Genomic DNA, 20,026 nt, shown 5'->3' with positions numbered 1-20,026 from the left:
TATGAATGTGATTTGAACAGAGGCATGTCAAAAAGTGTTCGGTTCCCTGAAGCAAGCCTTGTGCACAGCTCCTCTGTGCTTAAGCCCCCTTACTTCTCCAAATAGTTTATTGTAGAAACTGATGCCTCAGGGCATGGCATAGGGGCAGTAATGTCACAACTCAAAGAAGAAGGCCTGGATCAACCTTCATCTCTAGGAGATTACTTCCCCGGGAACAGAGGTGGAGTGCTATAGTAAAAGACAATTTAGCTGTGGTTTTGGCCCTGAAGAAATTAAGGCCATACCTGTTTGGCACTCACTTCCTGATTCAGCCTGACCACAGGCCCCTCGGGTGGCTAATGCCAATGAGGGGTGTTAGAAATTGAGTCTTTGGTTGGCAGTCAGGTTACCTCCTGTCCAAGCAAGGACCCTTACTCTAGTCAGGGTGTCACACACAATCCAAATTATCCTGTGCCCACCCTCTGGTAGCTTGGCACTGAGCAGTCAGGCTTAACTTAGAAGGCAATGTGTAAAGTATGTGTGCAATAAAGCATGCAATAACACGGTATAACACCATAAAAATACACCACAAAGTGTTTAAAAAATATAGAATATTTATTTGGTTAAATGCAGGTCAAAACGATCAAGATTTGATAAGTACACATTGAGATATCACTTTAGAAATTGATAAAAAAAAGTCTTTAGTCTTTAAAATGCAACAAGTGTCACTTGCAAGCACAAAGTACCTGGTTTGTGTTGAAATTATACGCAAGGGGCCGCAAAGGAGGAGATGCGTGGAAAACGGGAGGAGTTAGTCGGTTTCTCCAGGTGCACACAGATGATGCATAGATATATTTCACGCAGCCAGGGCCTTGCGTCGATTTCCGGCACGCGGACTTGGATCCTCTTCGGGTTGCAGGGCATTTGGACGCCCGGGGGAGGATGCAGAGAAATCCTGGGTGTGCAGGACGAAGTCACAGGAGCTGTGTCGATCTGGTTGGCGATGCAGGGAAATTTGTGGCGCACGGCAGGCGCTGCATTGATCCTTCTTTCAGGAAGTCGGGCTGCGTCGTTCCCGCTCAGCTATGCGTTGATCCAGTGGGCTGTGTGTCGAAGTTCCGGTTGCAACACTGGCGCTGCATCGATCTCCTCTCGGGGAGCTGGGCTCCGTCGTTCCGGTTCGGTGTGCAGTGATTTTCTCACTGCAATTCAGGCTGTGCGTCATTTCTGGCAGGCCGCGCGTCGAATTTTCACCGCACAAGGACTTTTTTGCAGGATGAAGTCTTTTTGGCCCTGAGACTTCTAGGAACAGAAGGCAAGCTCTATCCAAGCCCATGGAGAGCACTTCTCAGCAGAGCCAGAGGGCAGCAAGGCAGCAGGGAAACAGCAGGACAGCAGTCCTTTGCAGAAAAGCAGTCAGGTGAGTCCTTTGGGCAGCCAGGCAGTTCCTCTTGGCAGGTTGCAGGTTCTGGTTCAGAGTTTCTTCACTAGTGGTATCTTGTCCAGAAGTGTCTGGGTTGGTAGGGTCAGAGGCCCTGCCTAAGTACCCAAATGTGCCTATGAAGTGGGGGAGACGTCAAAGAGTGTCTTAGAAGTGCACCAGGTCCCCTTTCAGTTCCATCCTGTCTGCCAGGGTCCCAGTAGGGGGTTTGGCAGTCCATTTTGTGAGGGCAGGTCACTGTCCTTTCAAATGTAAGTGTCAGGCCATCCACCCTTCCAGCCCAGGAAGACCCATTCAGTGTGCAGGTGTGACTGAGCATCCTGTGTTTGGGGTTGTCTGAGTGAAATACACAAGTGAGCTGTCAACTAACCTAGCCAGATTTGGATTGTAAGGCACAGAAAGATTTAAGTGCAGAGAAATGCTCACTTTCTAAAAGTAGCATTTCTAAAATAGTAATATTAAATCCAACTTCACCAGTCAACAGGATTTTGTATTAACATTCTGGCAATACTAAATATGACCTTGTTACTCCTTGCAGATCAGAATCTACCACTCAAACATTATATGAGGGTAGCCCTAATGTTAGCCTATGAAAGGAGCAGGCCTCACAGCAGTGTAAATTGAACTTAGGAGTTCTACAGTACCAGGACATATAAACCACACAGGTATATGTTCTGACTTTTATCTACATAGCACCCTGTCCCATGGGTTACCTAGGGCCTAACTTAGGGGTGACTTATATGTAGAAAAAGGGGAGTTTAAGTCTTGGCAAGTATTTTTAAAAGTCGAATTGGAGGTGAAACTGCACACCCAGGTCTTGCAATGCCAGGCCGCAGGCATGGGTAAGGGTCTACTTATGTGGGTGGCACAATCAGTGCTGCACATGTAGTGCACTTTACTGGGGACTTACAAGTAGATTAAATAAGCCAATTGGGTAGGAACCAAGGTCACCATGTTTTCAGGGAGAGAGCATATGCACTTTAGCACTGGTTAGCAGTGGTAAAGTGCACAGAGTCCTAAAACCAGCAAGAACAGTGTCGGGAGGCAGGCAAAAAGTTTGGGGTGACCACCCTAAGGCTGTCAGGTCTAACAAGGGGCAAGAATCCAAAGGGTGGAAGGAGTACCCCCACTATTTTTATAAAGGGACCTCCATTTCCCTTGTGGCGAATCTATTTTAGTTCCCCAATGGGACGCAGGAGTCAGCTTATCCTTTGGCTTGCAGGCCTGTTGCCTCCATCACCTAGTGACCTTTTACCTACTTAGTATGCTCTGTTTTATTCCATTGATTTTATTATTTCTTTCGGCTTTTATCATTGCTTAGTTTTATTAGAAATGTTTTGATATTCATTATAAGTGCCATTCCGGGAAGGCGTCATAATCAGCGCCACTATCAGTGATACACGTAGGTATTGTCATCATGTCCCTTTCTCACTTCTGTGTGACAGGAATAACATGGGCACTTGTTGGGGATTGTTTATGCAATTGCCGACACAAGTCTGACACATTATCAGTTGTTTAGGAACATACGTGCGTCAGGGCTCCTACATGATCAGTATAAAAATAACCTCACACGGACAAGGTCATTAGAGGGGTTCCTTCCACATGCCACTGTACGTCACCTTGGTGCAGAACTCAGCCTTTGTGTCACCACAGAGTCTGACCTAGAGACCTCATTCCAAGATAATGAGGTTTGGGAGTGCTTCTCATGGACATGGTACTGACAGATTAGGTTTATCATGCTGAGCTCTCATTAGGGTAGAGAGTATGCTTTCTTGGTTAGGAATTTTATACATCATGTTTTTAGTAAAATGGTGGGAGTTTTTACATTCACAACTCTCATCTTCACAGTTCTGCTTTAATTGTTGTTCATTACCCTGATCATTGCAGCACCTGCATTTCATTGTAGATTGCAGTCTTTTCAATAAATATATAGTGAAAACTCTCCTGCATCTGCTTCATTGCCTGTGTGTATGAGACTTGTTGCCAACGAGAGAAAAGGGTAACTTCCGTTCCACCACGACTTCCCTGGAAGGTCTTATCTAGAGTCCATACATAAGGGTGCCAGTAATCACCTTTGCTGTCTGAGTTTTGGTGAGTTACTACTTGTGAGACAGGAGGGTTGGGCCAACAGTTGTGACTTGTTGTAGGAGTGACTCAGTCGCTTACAAACAGAAGTGCTGTCACCCCTAAACCAACAGTCTTGCTAAGGAGCGAGAATCCAACTAGGACACCCTCAGCCTGAAGCTCAGAGGTGTCATTTTATGCCACTGCACTATTTGCAAACACTGGTCTCTTACCACCATAACCCTCAATCCCATTGGCAGTACTCACGTTATTGGTAACAGTGGCCCAGGAGAGGTTATCTTTTAATCTCTTTTCTGAGAAATAGAGAACTTGACAGTCAAGTTGTTTCAAATGTGAAGTACTTTTGTGTTTTGGGACATGGGTAAGGAACAAACAGGTAACAAACACAACTGAACAGAGCATTGTATTTATTCACTACAAAAAAAAAAACATTTAAACATGTAATTTCCAAGTTCAACATCTTTTAAAAAAATATTGTCACTTTCAGCCATTTCACAGCTTTGTTAACATGATATTTGGTGAAAAACACACGTGATAAAAAGTCAAACCAAACATGCTCCCTTCACATTATTTAGTGATTATGTTGTGCCCTGTTAAGTCGAATTATTGTAAGGGCAACCAATCACGTTTTACGACGTAATTGTGCAAGTCATACGATAATCACTGCCCCGACTATGTTTTTTTGTACGACTCGACCAATGGAAATGAATAAACGTACTTGGCCACACAGAAAGCAGCCTCAATTCAATAAAAGTCCTAGCAGACAATTATCAAAGCAGTACTATTTAACACGAGCAAAGGGTCTGCTGAGAATTTCATAATGCAAATCAGTAAAGGTGACAACTCACAAGGGTAACAGCTTCTGATCGGAGCTGTTTCTTTTTTGTGGCGGTGCAAATATCGGCCTCGCTTGACAGTGAGCTGCTACTGATGTCTGTGAGGTGGACAGGGTTCTGTTAAGCGGTTCTCCGAGATGCACCTCATGCTTTGTCCCTCTCGAAGTCCGACGACCACCGCTTCTCAGTAGTTGACCACAAACCCGCGAAATCACTTCACTCTTCCCGCCAACAAACACAGCCGACGTAGTCTGGACTCACTCTCCTGTGACGTCAAGGTTACGTGCCAAATCTGGCGCGTGGCAGTGGCGCAGTTGACAAATCTTAATCTTTTTTGGCCGAGTGACGACCGTTTGTCGTTAACAACCCCCTTTTTACCCCAGGGGTTTTCAGCAAAGCTGACAGGCCCTCCGTGGTGTTCTCAGTTCGTCACTATTCGTGTTAGTGCTTGTTTTATTTGTTTTTCAATCGCGCACGTATTTAGTGCCCATCACCTAATAGTTAACGCATACATACCAATAGACCTGATTCAGGGGAGGTTCCAGATTTTTAAAAATCAAAATGGCTTTATTTTATCTTCCTTTCACTTTTGTTTCTTCTTCAATAGTAGTCAGTGGGAAAACCCCATTACCCTTTATGTTTTTACAAAATCTCCCACTTACCTGCTCTAAAGTTTTGGTGAGAGAGCAAAACTTGGCTGCGCCAATATGCTTTTCAGAAATGACATGGAAATATAATCAATGACTTATATAAAGTGTGTTCAAATTATATTCATATAATTGTGGGGCGCTAAAAGTCATATAATCAAAGTGCACTTAGTAGAAATATAGAAAAGTCATAAACATATTCTATCACAACATTTATTGATGGAAGAAATATATGTGCCTTTAGTTCTATGTTAGGTGGACTGGAGTTAAGGCCTGAAATGTTTTTCTGTGTTTAACTTTCAAGGTGGTGTTTGCTCTTGTTATATATTTCTTTAATTTGCAGGTGCGTTTGCACAAGTGTCCAGTTAATGAAGAGCTTATTGTTAGTTTTAGATAAAGAGGATATTGGAAGATGGGTTGCCACGGATGAGGAGTGTTAACGTTAACGAGGTGCCATGAAGAACTCCCTTCCGGATTCCTGGACACAGGAGGTATCCAAGGTCATCCTGGTATACTGTTTGTGAGATGAAAGCTCATTGCGGGTTGCAAATTCCAATTTGTGTGTGTAAGGTGGAAACTTACTGCTGATGACACCAGCTACTGAGATTCTGCAGAGATTAAAGTGGTGTTTAGTTAGTTAGACAGGCAAATTCCCTTTGCCCTTTGATTAGAGGAGACCCTTCCAGGACTTTAAGAGTCTTTTCCTTTGCTTGCTGAAGTGGCTACCCACATCTCTTCAACAGAACTTCTACTGAGGTTTCTATGATGTTGACACTTTTGAGTTAATTTCCACCAGCTTTATTAGAATAGTTCATCTTATGGGGAGTTGCTGACCGGGGCAAAATGGTGGACACGATCTAGGTCAGCTTCATGCCCACGCTCAAGATCCAGTGTCATCCATCCATCATTCACCAATACACTGCCCTGATAATTTGGCCTATGGGGAGCAGATTGCCTAGGGGGCCCAGTGTGTCGCATCCATAGCCCCGAAGTCCGCTGCAATCCTAAATTCTCCCCCTTAAGTGTGGGCGAGCCTGTGTGTCGCGTTGAGCGCGAGGCCTTGCTGGGAGAGCCTGCGTACCCAGACAGAGTCCTGCCACAATGAGGGGAGCTGTGGTGTGCCCTCCTCCCCCAAAATCCCAGTGCAGACCATTTCTCTCTCTACTGGGTAGTGACATGGGCCTACAACATGAATTCGCATGTGTGCGGGCTGAGGAGTCCTCAGACAACTGAGGAGCGGGCCGCGGGGACTACTGACCCTAAAGACAGCGTCAATTGGCGACGGCCTGGATCAGACATGGGCTGCTTGCAATTTGCCTTGGTTCGGCGTCCAAGGAATGAATCTCAGAGCACGTATCTCAATGCTTCTCCAGGCACCCTTGGATCTGCATGTGCTAGGCCCCTGGATACCAGAACTCAGAAGATGGCACCAAGCCCCCCTTCTGGACTGGAGGTCCCCAACCAGGGTGGAGGTGGTGAGTTTGATTTAATGCACACTGGAGGCACTAAGGCACATTGTGTGTGAAACCTGCATCGGGTAATGGGACCACCCCCTTCCTCACACTGCTGCTGGGGGTTCCCCCTCCCAAAGTGGCTGATTCCTTACGGGGTGGGTGCAGGCCATCCTACCATGACCAGTGCTCACCCAAGCAATGGGGCTCCCAGAAGCAAGCACGGGGCACATACATTGTGATCTGCGATGCCCTGAGTATTTTCACCCCCGAACTGGGGGGGCATCTGGACCTCTCAAGCCCCTCTCCCTTTCACTGACTTTCCCCTGCGGAGAGAGGAGAGGCAGGTCCAATCAACACCACTCCAGACCCTCTCCTTTAGCTTGGGGCCATCGCAGCATCTCACTGCAGGGGCCTGCCCTCACCATGCCTGGGGGCTCTCCTCCCTGCCTTCACAGGATGCATGACGTGCCTCGTCACGGAATGCCTGTGGCCTGGGACTGCTCGTGCCCCTCTCTCACACTTCTGATTCATGGCCTTCTGAGAGGTGTGGTTGGTCCTTATTCTGCTGGGCACTAACTGACACTACTCCACTTGTCATATATACACTGATCCAGGGCTGACACTCGAATGAAAGACTATCCCTGAGCTGAGCCAGCTAACATTCTTGTTCATATTTTGAAAGTGCGGTCCGTGTTGACGCATCGCTCCCACCCTGAGCCTGTACATCTGAGCGGTCTTTGAGAGTGACCTGGAGACCCACTGTATTCCTTGAGTGGGAGATGGTTTTGTGGTCTTCTTTCCTCCACACTCCCATTGCCTGTGTTGTTTCTAAGTTGCCAGTGCACCCTCTTGTGACAGCAAATCATGGGGAAGCATGGAAACTATTAGACACATTCACTGGGATGCTAGGGAATGCGATCCCTGGAACTGAAGGAACGCGAGGTAGAAGAGTCCACCCCTATTGACAAGTTAGACAAAATCCTGGTGGCCATGGCAGAAGCTAGACAGGATCTCTGCACCAGAGTTGATGCTGTATGGATTGAGGTGGGCCTGCTCAGAGAGGACCACAAGAAGCTCTCTGGAAGGGTCACTCAGACTGAGCGCACACTGAATGAACTCGGACCCACTGTTACGATTCTTGAAGGCCAGGTCTGATTACTGACAATCAAGCTTTGCGAACTGGAGAACAGAGCTGAAGACTCTGAGGGACGATTATTCTGCAATAATCTTTGCATGGTTGGATTCCCAGAAGGAGTGGAGAGCCATGACCCTATCCATATCCATATCCTTCTTTGAACAATGGCTTGAACACATAATTGCTTCGGTAACGCTTTGTGCCCACTACCATGTGTAAAGAGCACACAGAGTTCCAACACACAGGCCACCCCCAGGATCGCTACATGGACTGGTGGTGATTTGTCTCAAGAATTTCAGGCAAAAAGAAATTATCCTGATAGCAGCCTGCATAGTGACTGATACAATATGACAAAGTATGCATTTATTTACAGATGGAGGGCATGCTTTTTGGATGTCAAAAGGCAGTTGGGGCAGGTGGGCCTCTCATACTCCTTGCTCTTTCTGTCAAAGCTCAAAGTGATGGCTAACCAGACCAGCTATTTTTTCACGGAACCAGCAGATTCTAGGGACTGGGTGGAACACCAATATGAGTCATCCACTCTGACTACTCCAACATGTCAACCTAAGAGAGGCGCCAGAACAGACAATGGAATCGTGGTGGCATCATGCTTTGTGTGGAGGAGGAGGCTCCCTCCCCGGCACAGGCACACGAACAGCAGCAGCGGGCATTGACAGCCATGACACACTTGGCCTCGGAGCTCCGCTCCTCCCTTCACTGCAGCTTACAGATGACTCACAGGCAGAATCTTACTCTGTTGCCTCGATAAATCGCAATCCATTAGTAGTCCTACCAGATGTTACCCCGCAAACTTCAAACCTACAGGTTTGAACCTAATGCAAAATAGAAATATGCGTAATTAGATGTTCTCCCCACCTTTTCGAAGACCCCCTGCCATCCATATTTTTCAATGTTACTGGGGTACATGAAATCCTCAACAACATGTCATAGAACTAGGTTGGGTGAGCCTGGAGGTGTGTTAGCCTTGTGTCCTCACTCCTATTCCCCAGCGCTTCTTGAGTAATGACTCACGTTGCTGGTCGCCCCTCCCCCTCACTGGACAAATTCTTTTTAGCTAGAGGCCTCAATGAGACTCGGCTATTAGAGTTCCCACATTATGGATCTCTTGATTCACTGTTTGGGTAACCACAGTTCGTGCGCTTACCCTGGGAGGGGCGAATGGGGATTATGTTTTTGAGGTCTTACGATATCTCATCTACTGGCACTGGGACGTTTGAATTCCTTGCGTCCCTAGCTACAAATACTCCTGCGGAATGTTCGGGGAATGGGACCAGCGCTTAAGCAACACCTAGTCCAACAATAAATATGGCGACATAGCTCTCCCATAGCATTCCTCTAGGAAACTCATGTAGCGGGTGGTGAGGATGTTCACTTACAAAAGCGATGGTGTGGGCAGTACTATAGCAGCACATATTCCGGGTTTTCCCACGTGGCATTAATTTGGATACATTCTAGAGTCCCCGTTTGGTGCCTTCCTAAAGAAATTGACCCTGAGGACCAATACCTGTTTGTTGAAGGCAAACTATATGCTGCTCACTCCTGTTGGGTAGCGTATATGCGCCAAATGTGCCACAGCAGGCCTTTTCAGCCTGCATAACGGTCTCCCTCATGAATTGGGAACATATTCCATGGATCATTGGCGGGGACTTTAATAGTGTCCTTAACCCTGTCCTCGACCGTTCTCACCCATTGTGACATCTGCAGTGGACCTTTCACAGTGGCTTGGACACTGGTCTCTGCTGGACAGCTGGCAGTCGTTATATCTGAATGTGATTTGCTACTCCTACTATTCCCCGCCTCATGACCTGCATGTACGATACAACCACATTGTTTGTCATTTGACTGTTTACTCGCAGGTTATAAACAGCGAGTACCTTGGTCAAACTTTCTCCGACCGCAGCCCACTACAGATACATCTGGACTGGGGATCCCCCGCAAACCCAAGCCCACTTGGCGCCTTCAACCAGCCATATTGGAAGACACTGTTTCCAGGACAAGACCCAGGAAATGTTGTCTCAATATTTGACAAAGAACTGGGGCATAGCAATGTCTAGGTCTATAGAAAGGGAGGGGCTCAAGGTGGTGGTCCGTGGGCATTGTATCAATGTGGTGGTAGGGGTGCAGTCAGACCTCCACAGAGAGTTGACCACACTCAAGCTGTCCCTGGGCACCCTGGAAACGGAGTCCCACAGAACGCCAGTGAACCGACAAGCACTCACGAACACCAGGGATTGGCATGACCAACTTGTAAACCAACTACAGTGTTTTGATTTTAGGGCCTATCAAGCCAAAATGCATGCAGAGGGAGATAAGTCTGGCTTGTTTTTTTGCCTGTCTCCTCCGCAGCTGGAACCCATCTGAGCCCATCACCACGATTCACCAATCCCCAACTTGCATCGTCGCTAGTCAGTCTAAAATACATGCTGTCTTTACATCCTACTATAGAGCACTGAACTCCTAGCCATTGATCAAGCTGCCAGTATGCAGGCCTTTTGTGAAGACCTCCTACTACCCACTGTTACCCCCTCACGGACTGAGCGCTTAGAGCATCCATTCAGGGATCAGCCACATGTAAAACTCCTGGACTGAATGGCCTTCTGGTTGAGTTTTACAAGGCCTATGAAGACCTGCTGGTCCCTAAGTTACTGGTGTTATATCAAGTGGCGCTGGAGGAAGGTAGTCTACCTCCAAACCTTTGCGAATCCCTAATAGTCTTGTTGTTGAAACCTGGTAAAGACCCATTGGATGTGACATCTTACCGCCCTTTGTCTATGTTAGGGAGGGAATATAAGATACCTAGCAAGGTCATTGCCTGCCGCCTGTGGTTTCATCCCTAGTCATTCAACTACCCTCAATATCCATAGATTAAAAAGAGTACTAGAGGTAGCGCCGGCCCACTGGCCATATGCATTCTGCCTAGTGATTGATTTGGAATATGCATTTAACACAATGGACTGTGTCTACATGTTCGCAACACTCTCGCGATTCGGCTTCCCAGAGCGCTTACTACGCTTCATTCATTTATGTTATACAGACCCTATGGCCTGAGTAAAAATTGTTCAGCTAATCTGGGCAATAAAGGTCAACTCAAGCACGCACCAGGGATGCCCACTGTCACCGCTCCTATGTGCAAGTAAGGTGAAGAAGGTGGAGGATGCCAGAGAGTGCTTGCACATCTGCAAAGCGTATGTCAATAGTGAAATCCGAGCAAAGTCATAAAATTTAAACAATATGGTGTTGGGTGCCAGGCTAGCCCTAACACCTGCCACCACAGGTGTCGGAGGACCACGCACTGAAGAATGGGTGGTTGCCTAAATATTGAAAGAAGAGTGGCCAGGGCACACCAATAGCATGAATCCTGATCCTGATAATGTTCAAGAATAAATAGAAAGTTCATTCTTGGAAGGTGATGTGTAGATATTTATTATAAGTGCAGGTAGAAAGTAGAAATCTCAATCAAAAGACTGCGTTGTACAAAATGACCATGTGTCCAGAGCAGCCAGATGGTGATAAATGGTCAGAGTTACAATAGGAGTTTCGAATGTAACAATAAGTCCATATAGCAAAACAGCCAACAATAAGTCCATACAGCAAAACAGCCAACACGTGTTTCGTCTTCAAGACTTTGTCAAGGCTTCAGATGTATATAAAACATTATATGTAAACACGAAAGGTACATAGATCAAGCTGCTGGTAGTCATGAGTCCTTGGGAGAAATCAAATAGTATAGGCAAATGATGGCCATGATAAGCCTCAAGTATTTGTGGAGCGAATAAACCCGTGCCGTGCACGTCGGGGTTTTGGCAGAGTGTTTGGCAATGGAACTGCTCACCCGACATTATAGCACAATGGGGAGGAGTGGGGTATTCTCTTCGGGGACGAATTACACGCTGTCTCCCTCTATGTCGACATTGTCCTTATCTACATACACAACATCAGACAGGGACTTGGAAAAATCAAGATAGCCCTCAAAGGATTCTGAGCAGCTTTGGGACAGGGTGTGAACTGGACAAAGACCTGTCTGTTCCCTCTATGTCCAGATTTCCCGCCGCACCACCTAATGGTTGGACACCACCTTCTATGATAGGAGCCAACCACATTCCGTTACTTTGGTATTCACATTTATCACACTACTCAGGACTTAATAGACAGTAACCTCACATGTGCCATTGCCTCCCTGTGCCCACAACTGACATTTTGGAGCTCAATCCCACTTACAGTACAGGGCTGGGTCTCATTATCCAGGATCGTTATGCTCCTGTGTGCCCTTTATTGTTTTCATAACTCACCGGTCCACATTCCAAGCTCTACATTCCGTGCCCCGCAAGGTATATTGGGGACTTTCATTTGGAACAGGGGATGCAGTAGAAAAGGGAGATCTAGGTGCTGCTACCTTTGAGCATTATTATCTGGCAGCGCAGTTCCAATGGCTTGCTTTAATGGAGATGGGCCTTGCCACATTGGACCATGCTTTGATTTTGTAATAAATCTTTTGAACTTTAATTCCACTTCCAAGATTCAATGTGTGGCCAAATGGGTTGGCCAAATGGGTTGCACTGTAATTTTATGGCATTGTAAGAATGTGTCTCTTCTAACCACTCGTAACTTCTAAAACGATTCATAAGACCTAGAAAAGTAGTGAATGAGCCGAAAGCTGTATCAGATGGTAGCAGAGTGATGATGGTTAGGATCCCAAAGCAAGGAGAGCTAGAGCTCAGTTTTCTAGGTTAGTTAGTCCCCAGTGCCGAGTCCGTAGTGTCCATGCAAAGATCTTGGAGGATTGGCAGAGTTGAGAAGATTTGGAAGAGAATTGTATTGGTGATGGAGGTGTGAGTATGAATAGGATTGCAAATAGCAGTGGTTTATGTTTAGTTTGCGGTGTATGTGAGTTTGGATCGTGTCTTGTGGAGAAGTTTTGAATGCTGTGTGAGTTTGGTAACTTGTAAAGTAGTTGAAGAGGTTATCAGGGCTGACGTGGCTTAAGAACCCAGGATAATTCTAAAAGGTATAGAATACACCATATTGACATTGTCTAGTAAGACTGGTGGTGTTCATCATAAGATGTTGTGAATGGCACATTTGAGATGGGGACTTATCTTTGTGTGAATGTGAGACGATTGGTATAGTGGATCTTAATGCGTAGAGTGAACCTATAATAATCTGGATGATACCCTGCAGGCTGAGGTTTAATTGAAGGCGCTTGGGAACATTCTTGTGTGATTAGAAACTGTAGATTCTTTATTGGAGAAGATGTTATTATTGTATTGTATTGTATTTTGTTAAATGTGTGCATCCAAATTGTAAAGGAGGGTGAATTGCTGCGAGGAGCAAGGTTGACATGACAGTGTGCCTTAGTGGTATAGGTCAGTTGGTGTGTTCCTGCACTGCTATTGGTTGAAGACATTATAAGGGGTCAAACTGCGATTGGTGGTCGTTGCGGAGACAAGGAATTGTGGATACAATGTTGTTGTTGAAACAAAATTCTTTTGTGATTATTGACCTTTGATTGTGGCGAAATGAATTGTTTCAAAGTTATGCAAGATTTGTTTAGAGGAGATGTACATATACCTAGTGGAGAGGGAGAAGAGGCACCTCCTGAAGATACCCCAGGATATTACATGGCGATTAATATAGGGCTCCATACGTGTGTTTGGCTTAGTCAGTGGCATATTATCATGAAGAAGGAGCTTTGAGAGTTCCACAATATGGCACATTCAGTTTGAGAATCTGAGGAGGGTGTTGTATGAGATGAAACCTCCTCCTGGACCTGCACAGTATGAAGCACTTAATGCTTGGGAACATGCTGCCAGAAAGAGAGAGAGATAGGGTAGAGGTTGAAGAGTTGTAAGCACCTATCCGGATGCTAGATTGGATGCTGAACAGGAAAGGTGCAGAACTAATATGATAAAGGGAGTTAGACTGTATCCAACCTTAACGACTGAAGCAGCTGAGGGAGATAAGGAAAAGAAAAGGACTATGAAACAGAAAGAGGGAAAACAAAAGGAACCAGATGACATGAGTGAAGTCAGTGACAATGATTCTGGAGTTAGTCCTTTGGATGTTTTGCTATCCAACCATCCACCCACATACAATAAAGCTAAGGAAGAGGGTAGAAATGGTACTGGTGGTGATGGAAAGATTGTGTTTGCCACTGCCCCAGAAAATGTGACTCCTAGTCTGGTAGGAGCCACTCCAGCTGATATACATTATGAACCAAGAAATGAGGGTTCACCTTCATTGTAATCCTTTTTGTTTAGATATTTACAACTCTGCCATGCACTTATGCCAATCGTACAAGCAATTGATGATATTCAGAAGTTCTCCCCTTTAGAGGCTAAGCTTCTCTTTACAAATATTAAGGAACACAAATTGACAGAGACATACAAGATGCTACTGAGGAACCTGCTGGATCCCATGGTGGCAGTATGGAGGGCCTGAGAGGGATAGCTTGGTGAGCTTGATGATGAAGATGGGAAAGAGGCGTTAGAGTCCCCTAGAGAGTCTTTAATAGCCTCACAATTCCGACATACAACCAAAGTTTCTCCACCTCATATACTATGCCAGGGCTTGGCTCCATAGTATGGGACTGCTACCCGATGGTGGGTGCTTTAGTTGCGGGGACTCCCAGGTATCTCTGTTACACACTTTCTGGCATTGTCCTGTTCTTTTAATTTCTGGGACCGGATTCTGGGGCAATTGGAAGGGGGTGCTGGAAAATCCTGACGAACCTCAGATTTGTACTCATCCAAGTAATGAATGATCTGGGTGGCACGATATAACAGAGGGAGCTTCTTTGTTGGGTCTCATTATCGCCAGGAGAGACATTGCTAGGGCATGGAAGGACATGGCTGCTCCCTCTATAGAGGCATGGGCCAAGGACATGGACTTTTGCCAGGGGGATGGAATGCTCAATCTACGTGGCCAGAGGATGCCCCAAGAAACATTTCAAGATATGGAAAGGTTCGGCTGAATTTAGAAGCATACACCTAGAACCTTGCCCAGGTAAGCCATGGACTCACAGGGGAAAACTGTGTCAACACACGGGGATGCACCTGGGATGCAAGCAAGTGGGGGTGACCCTAGTTCGACTAATGTGGTGGCCTCGCTTCTTGTCGGAATATTGCAGCCATGATAAAGCATTGCTTTACTGTTCATGATGCTGTGTTCTGTACATACAATATGTGTAATACCGATTTCACCTTGGTTGTAAAATCAATAAAATGTTTTTTAAAAACAGAAAAAGAAAGATATGAGAGGTCAGGATTGTGTGTCCTGATTGATCCTACTTCGAACATTGTTGATGCTCCTACTGTTCAAGCTACTATTGGTCCTGTGGTTCGTATGTATAAGTCTGACGGCCCAGCAAAAATAACGTATAATTTAGCTGTTCCAAACAGCTGGTGGGGAACGTAGAATTCCAGCAACCCAGATAATAGAGAATTTGTTCCTTTAATTGACACACACCAGTACTCCATGTGTGGCTAATGCAGATTCAACTTTGAATCTCTTTGGGTGTATTTCTATAGGTACTTACCATAAAATGCCAGCTACTAGAACACCTATATGGGAACTGCCTTTAAATCTTAGTAGCGGTGCACAGAAAAATGAGAATATGTCAATATTCCTGTGGTGACTAGAACTATTGGTGCCAGAGAAATAGATAAGTGAGTGAGGGATTTTATTGAGGGTACCCCTTCAAGAGAAAGTGTGAGTACAAAGTTGAGTCAAGGAACAATTTGGTCATCAACAAGAGAGGAGTTGGTGGATGTGGGAAAACTCAAATTAGAATTGGATGAGATGATTAATGGTAATCTTAAAATGGATCGAATAGATACCATGAGAATGAACTTATGTTTATGTATAGGGATATTAGCAAGTGTGTAGGTCAAGCTCCTGACAAACTAGTGGAACTATCCCAAAGATATCAGGTGGATTTGAATAAGACCAAAACTTTACAGAGGAGTTATCAAGTGTGTTTTAATGAAAAAACATCATTGACATGAGAATTCCGGGAATGAAAATACAAATTAGAGAATTAATCGAAAACATTCAGAAATTGAATAAATTTGATTAATGGGAAGCTAAATAGGTCAAAAAGAAAGATTTAAAGAAACCCCCAGGAGAACTGCCATCTTCAGTAGTAGGGGAGGGTGCAGCAAATTTCCTGTTGAGAAAATTGCCTGGTGGAGGTTATTTGTGTGTGCCACGGAGCAGAAGTGATCTTGCATCATTTACTAATGAGTTCCCAAAACTGAGATAGAAGGCAGTGGAATGGTACAAACAAGATGAGCGGTTTGTGAAAATATTGCAGGTATTATTGGTTGATCTGAACACACTGTTTGACATTGTGGTTCAGAGTGATTTGTGGGCAAAATGCAAGGTAGCTGTTCAGTGGCCTGAGTCAAAGCCACCGAGAAGTACAGTGACAAAAGGTCCTTTGCCATTGGTGATGAAAAGTATCAATATGTCATTACATTTTTTAAGTCAAAAGATCCACTCCAAGATATAGATTGGTTTAAGATTAACAGAATAACACAGGAACCGAAAAAATTGATCCATGCCTGCTGTGAGAGATTGTTGCAGGCATTTAAGCTGTATCATGGAAACACTTGAAACCAAAGATATGGGACATTTTGTGTCGAGGTTTGTGACAGGATTGAGACCCAAGATTAGCATAATAATTTAACAGCATTTCATTTGTTGGCAGAAAAAGTCAGTTGATGAAAGTTTGAGCTATGCCAAGTATTGTAGGAACAAACTTGAGATGAAACAGAAGAAGTTCAAGAAAAAACTAAGGTTACTCAGATGAAAGTAGCTCAGAGAACTGGTCAGATTCAGACATTTCTAGGGAATGTCGGTGCAAGGTGTATACCAGCAGGGACCAAATCCAATGCAAGGTAGAGGTTGAGGAGTCCCCATTGATCCTAGTACTGGAATGAATATTCACAGTCTGAAAAAGCCAACTCCTTGTCACATCTGTAACAAGTTGGGACATTGGAAGCGGGCATGCCATCTTAATTCAGCTAATCAGCTCCAAAATTACGGTTTTGTGCCATCCCACAATAATAACCCTGCCCAAGTGTAGAATGTACTGAGAAGTTAAAATTGTAATCCGCCCCAAGCTCCAGTGATGCAAGTCCCACAACCTGTGATGCCACAGCAGAATGCTACTGGTCCTAGGCTAAATTGGAATCAAGTTCCAAATATGAACACAAATGTGGTTCATGGCAATAATCATTTCCAACAGTTTCCCATGTTTGCGACCCATGAGAGTTATTGCTTTGATCGGTCAGCCTGACGGTCTCTGAGAGAGGAGGAAGACTGTATACTTGGCACAGCCTGTAATGCTGCGCTCTGACGCGGTGTCTCTTTCTGTCCTCGCGGGTGGAACGCGCTACCGATATTTGGAGCGCCGTTCCCCGTGTTTTTTGACTATGCTTTCTGGGAAGCATATATTTCGCATATATTTCGCTCCCGGTCGCGCTACACTTACTTGTAGCCTTTTTTCTTCTTTTGTTGTTGTTGGTGGTGGGTTTTATGTTGGTCCTTTTGCCTGTCTCTATCCATGTTGTGTCCATCTTGTCTTCTTCGTGTTTTTGTCCCAGCATGCTCTGTTTATCTTTTATACTACTTTATTTTTCCTATACTGGTCTATGGGCTTTTCCCAATCCAAGATGGTGTTACTTCCTGTTCCTGTGATGTCACTTCCCTTTTCTCATTATATAAGTCAGTCAGTCTTGTTCCTCCTTGCGTTGCAAACACTTCCTTCTGGTTGTGCTGTTCGCTCCTGTTCTTTGTTCCTGCTTTTGCCTTGGGAGATTTTTGCCTGTTCTTTGTTCCTGCTTTTGCCTTGGGAGATTTTTGCCTGTTCTTTGGTCCTGCTTTTGCCTTGGGATATTTTTGCCTGTTCCTTTTTTCCTGCCTTGTACCCTGGATATTGCCTATTTTTGTTTCCTGTTGTCAAGTCCTGTTTTTTCTTGTTTTCCTTCAGGAGTTCCTGTTAGAGGTTTTTCCCCAGTGTTGGGGTTTTTTCCCTCTGGGACTCCTTCTGGAGGGTACGGTCTGCTTTGGCGTAGCCTGTCAAGCGGCACCGTGGCTACTAGAAGGGGTCGCCCTTATCTGGGAGTATCCAGGACCTGTAGAAGACTTGGTGTATTCGCCAATCCGAAATCCAGAGGTGAGAAGTCCAGCGCAGTACGTGACACAGCCTTAGAGGAAGACCAGAGTGGTCTTTTCTTAGATGGTAAAGTGAATGCTCACACTGTGTCATTTGTGGTTGACACTGGTGCTTCCCGTTCTACTCTGAGAACAGTAGAAGTCCCAAACCTACCCCTCTTGGGGGAAATGGTACAAGTTGTAGAAGTAGCAAATAAGCAGATGATAACACAGGAAACAGCAGCAATACCAGTATAAATACGGTCCTTCGAAGACAAGCACTGATTTGTGGTGCGTGATTCCAGCCTGATAAATCTTCTGGGAAGGGATACATTGTCTATTGTACGCTGACAGGCCTAGAGACGCAGACCCACGATGAGGATGTTGCCTTTAAACTGGCAAATGATGGGTCTTACTATACATTGTTTATTCTGCTGACTGTTGATGATTTACTCCCAGATTTGAAAGACGCAGTTAAACCCAAAGTGTGGGATTTTGCTGGAAAAGACATCAGACTGATCAAAGATGTGACCCTGTCCGAGTCACAGTCAAGCTAAATCCTGAATAACCTAGAACACCACAATATAATTTGACACTTGAGGAGTTTGCTGAGATAATTTCAGCAATAGAGTCTATGATCCAACAGGAAATTGTGAAGGAAATAATGTGCAGTCCTCGCAATTCTCCCGTTATGGGCTTACAGAAGCTGAGTGGAATGTACAGGATTGTACAGCAGCTGCGAAGGATGAACAACATTGTTGTTCCTTGTTGTCACGTGGTACCAAATTTAACTGTGATATTGTTTCAGATTCCATGTGAGGCTCAGTGGTTCACTGTCATTGATTTGTGTCAAGCCTTTTTCTCAATACCGTTGCATGAGGATTGCCAATTCCTCTTCCCATTTTGGTTCAGATATTGTGTTTTGGCATGGTGCCGAGTCCCACAAGGGCATTCAGAGAGCCCTTCCATTTTCAACCAGATTCTCAATAAAAATATGGAGTCATTGGTCATGCCTTTTCACTCAGTTCTGGTACAATATAAAAGCAACCTAGTTGTGGCCTTGCATATTCAAGAAGCTTACAAACAAGATACTTTTGCATTGTTAAACCACCTGGCTGAGAATGGACTTAAAGTATCCCCAGGGAAGGTGCAGTACTGTCAGAAAGAAGTTCAATATCTTGACGATCACATTGAAAAACGAGTGAAGAAAGTGTGACCAGAGAGAATTTCAGCCATTCTGAAAATGAGTCCGGCAACCACAAAAAGAGAAGTGAGGATGTTTCTGGGAATGGTGGGCTGCTGACGGCAAAGCTTTTACAGATGCTGACACGCAAGAATGTGCCTGGTCCAGTACCTTAGGATAACGATCGCCTGATTACCTTCCTAGAGCCGAGAGAAAGTCTCTATTGTGCCCCAGCACTGGGAATGCCTGATTACAGTAACTCATTTGCACTTTTCTGCAGTTAAAGGAAGGGCTCCTCTCTTACTGCTTACAAAAACTCATGGAAACGCCAAGAGGAATGTGGCCTACTTCTCTGCTACATTAGATCGTGTAGCTCCTGCACTACACAGCTGTCTTAAAGTCAGCATCAGTATTGGGAGATGTGAAGATATAGTTATTGGTCACCCATTAAATGTGTATGTTCCCCATTCAGTTTTTGTTTTTGTTGACAAGGACTAGAACCCAGCAGCTGACAAGCAGTTGCCTTACAAAATATGAACAAGTTATACTGCTGAGATCGTGACTATCAAGCATTGTGGTGTTCTAAATCCTTCTACACGCTACCTGTACCCGATCATTGAAATTATGTTGAATGTGAAGTAGACCATGATTGCCTCAATGTTACTGAACTATACACCAAGCTGAGACCAGACATACGAGATGAGCCACTATCCAGATCTGAATTTGTACTCTATATTGATGGCTCATGTTTACGAGACAGTGGAGGAAGTCTGAGAACAGCTTCATCACTATTTCAGGAATTGTTGAAGCTTCCTGGCTTTTACCAGTATTCTCTGCTCAAGTGGCTTAATTGATTGCTCTTACTGGGACATATTGTGTTGTCGTGTTGCCTCTCATTATAACAATGAGACTGCTGGATTTGGGTGACAGAACCACTGGATTGTGGGGGACTGAGTCCAGCCCCTCACTGTGTGACAACTGTCGGACTAACTCTTCCGGCCAGCTAGCAGTACCTCACCAGCACTCGAAAGTGGCAGTGATTTGTAGCAGCAGTGCGCATGACATTCTGATTTCTCAGGGAAATCATGGG

At 45.1% G+C, this 20,026-nt stretch overlaps 1 protein-coding gene across 3 annotated transcripts in view; it reads left to right on the top strand.

Annotated features, from left to right (window-relative positions):
* Nucleotides 1-20,026, top strand: part of MCF2L2 (MCF.2 cell line derived transforming sequence-like 2) — a 1,607,631-nt gene that overhangs the window by 1,362,725 nt on the left and 224,880 nt on the right. The window lies entirely within an intron of this gene.

This window comes from Pleurodeles waltl, chromosome 11 (genome assembly GCF_031143425.1).
Source record: "Pleurodeles waltl isolate 20211129_DDA chromosome 11, aPleWal1.hap1.20221129, whole genome shotgun sequence".
NCBI lineage: Eukaryota > Metazoa > Chordata > Amphibia > Caudata > Salamandridae > Pleurodeles > Pleurodeles waltl.
This window is presented reverse-complemented; position numbering and strand designations above follow the sequence as displayed.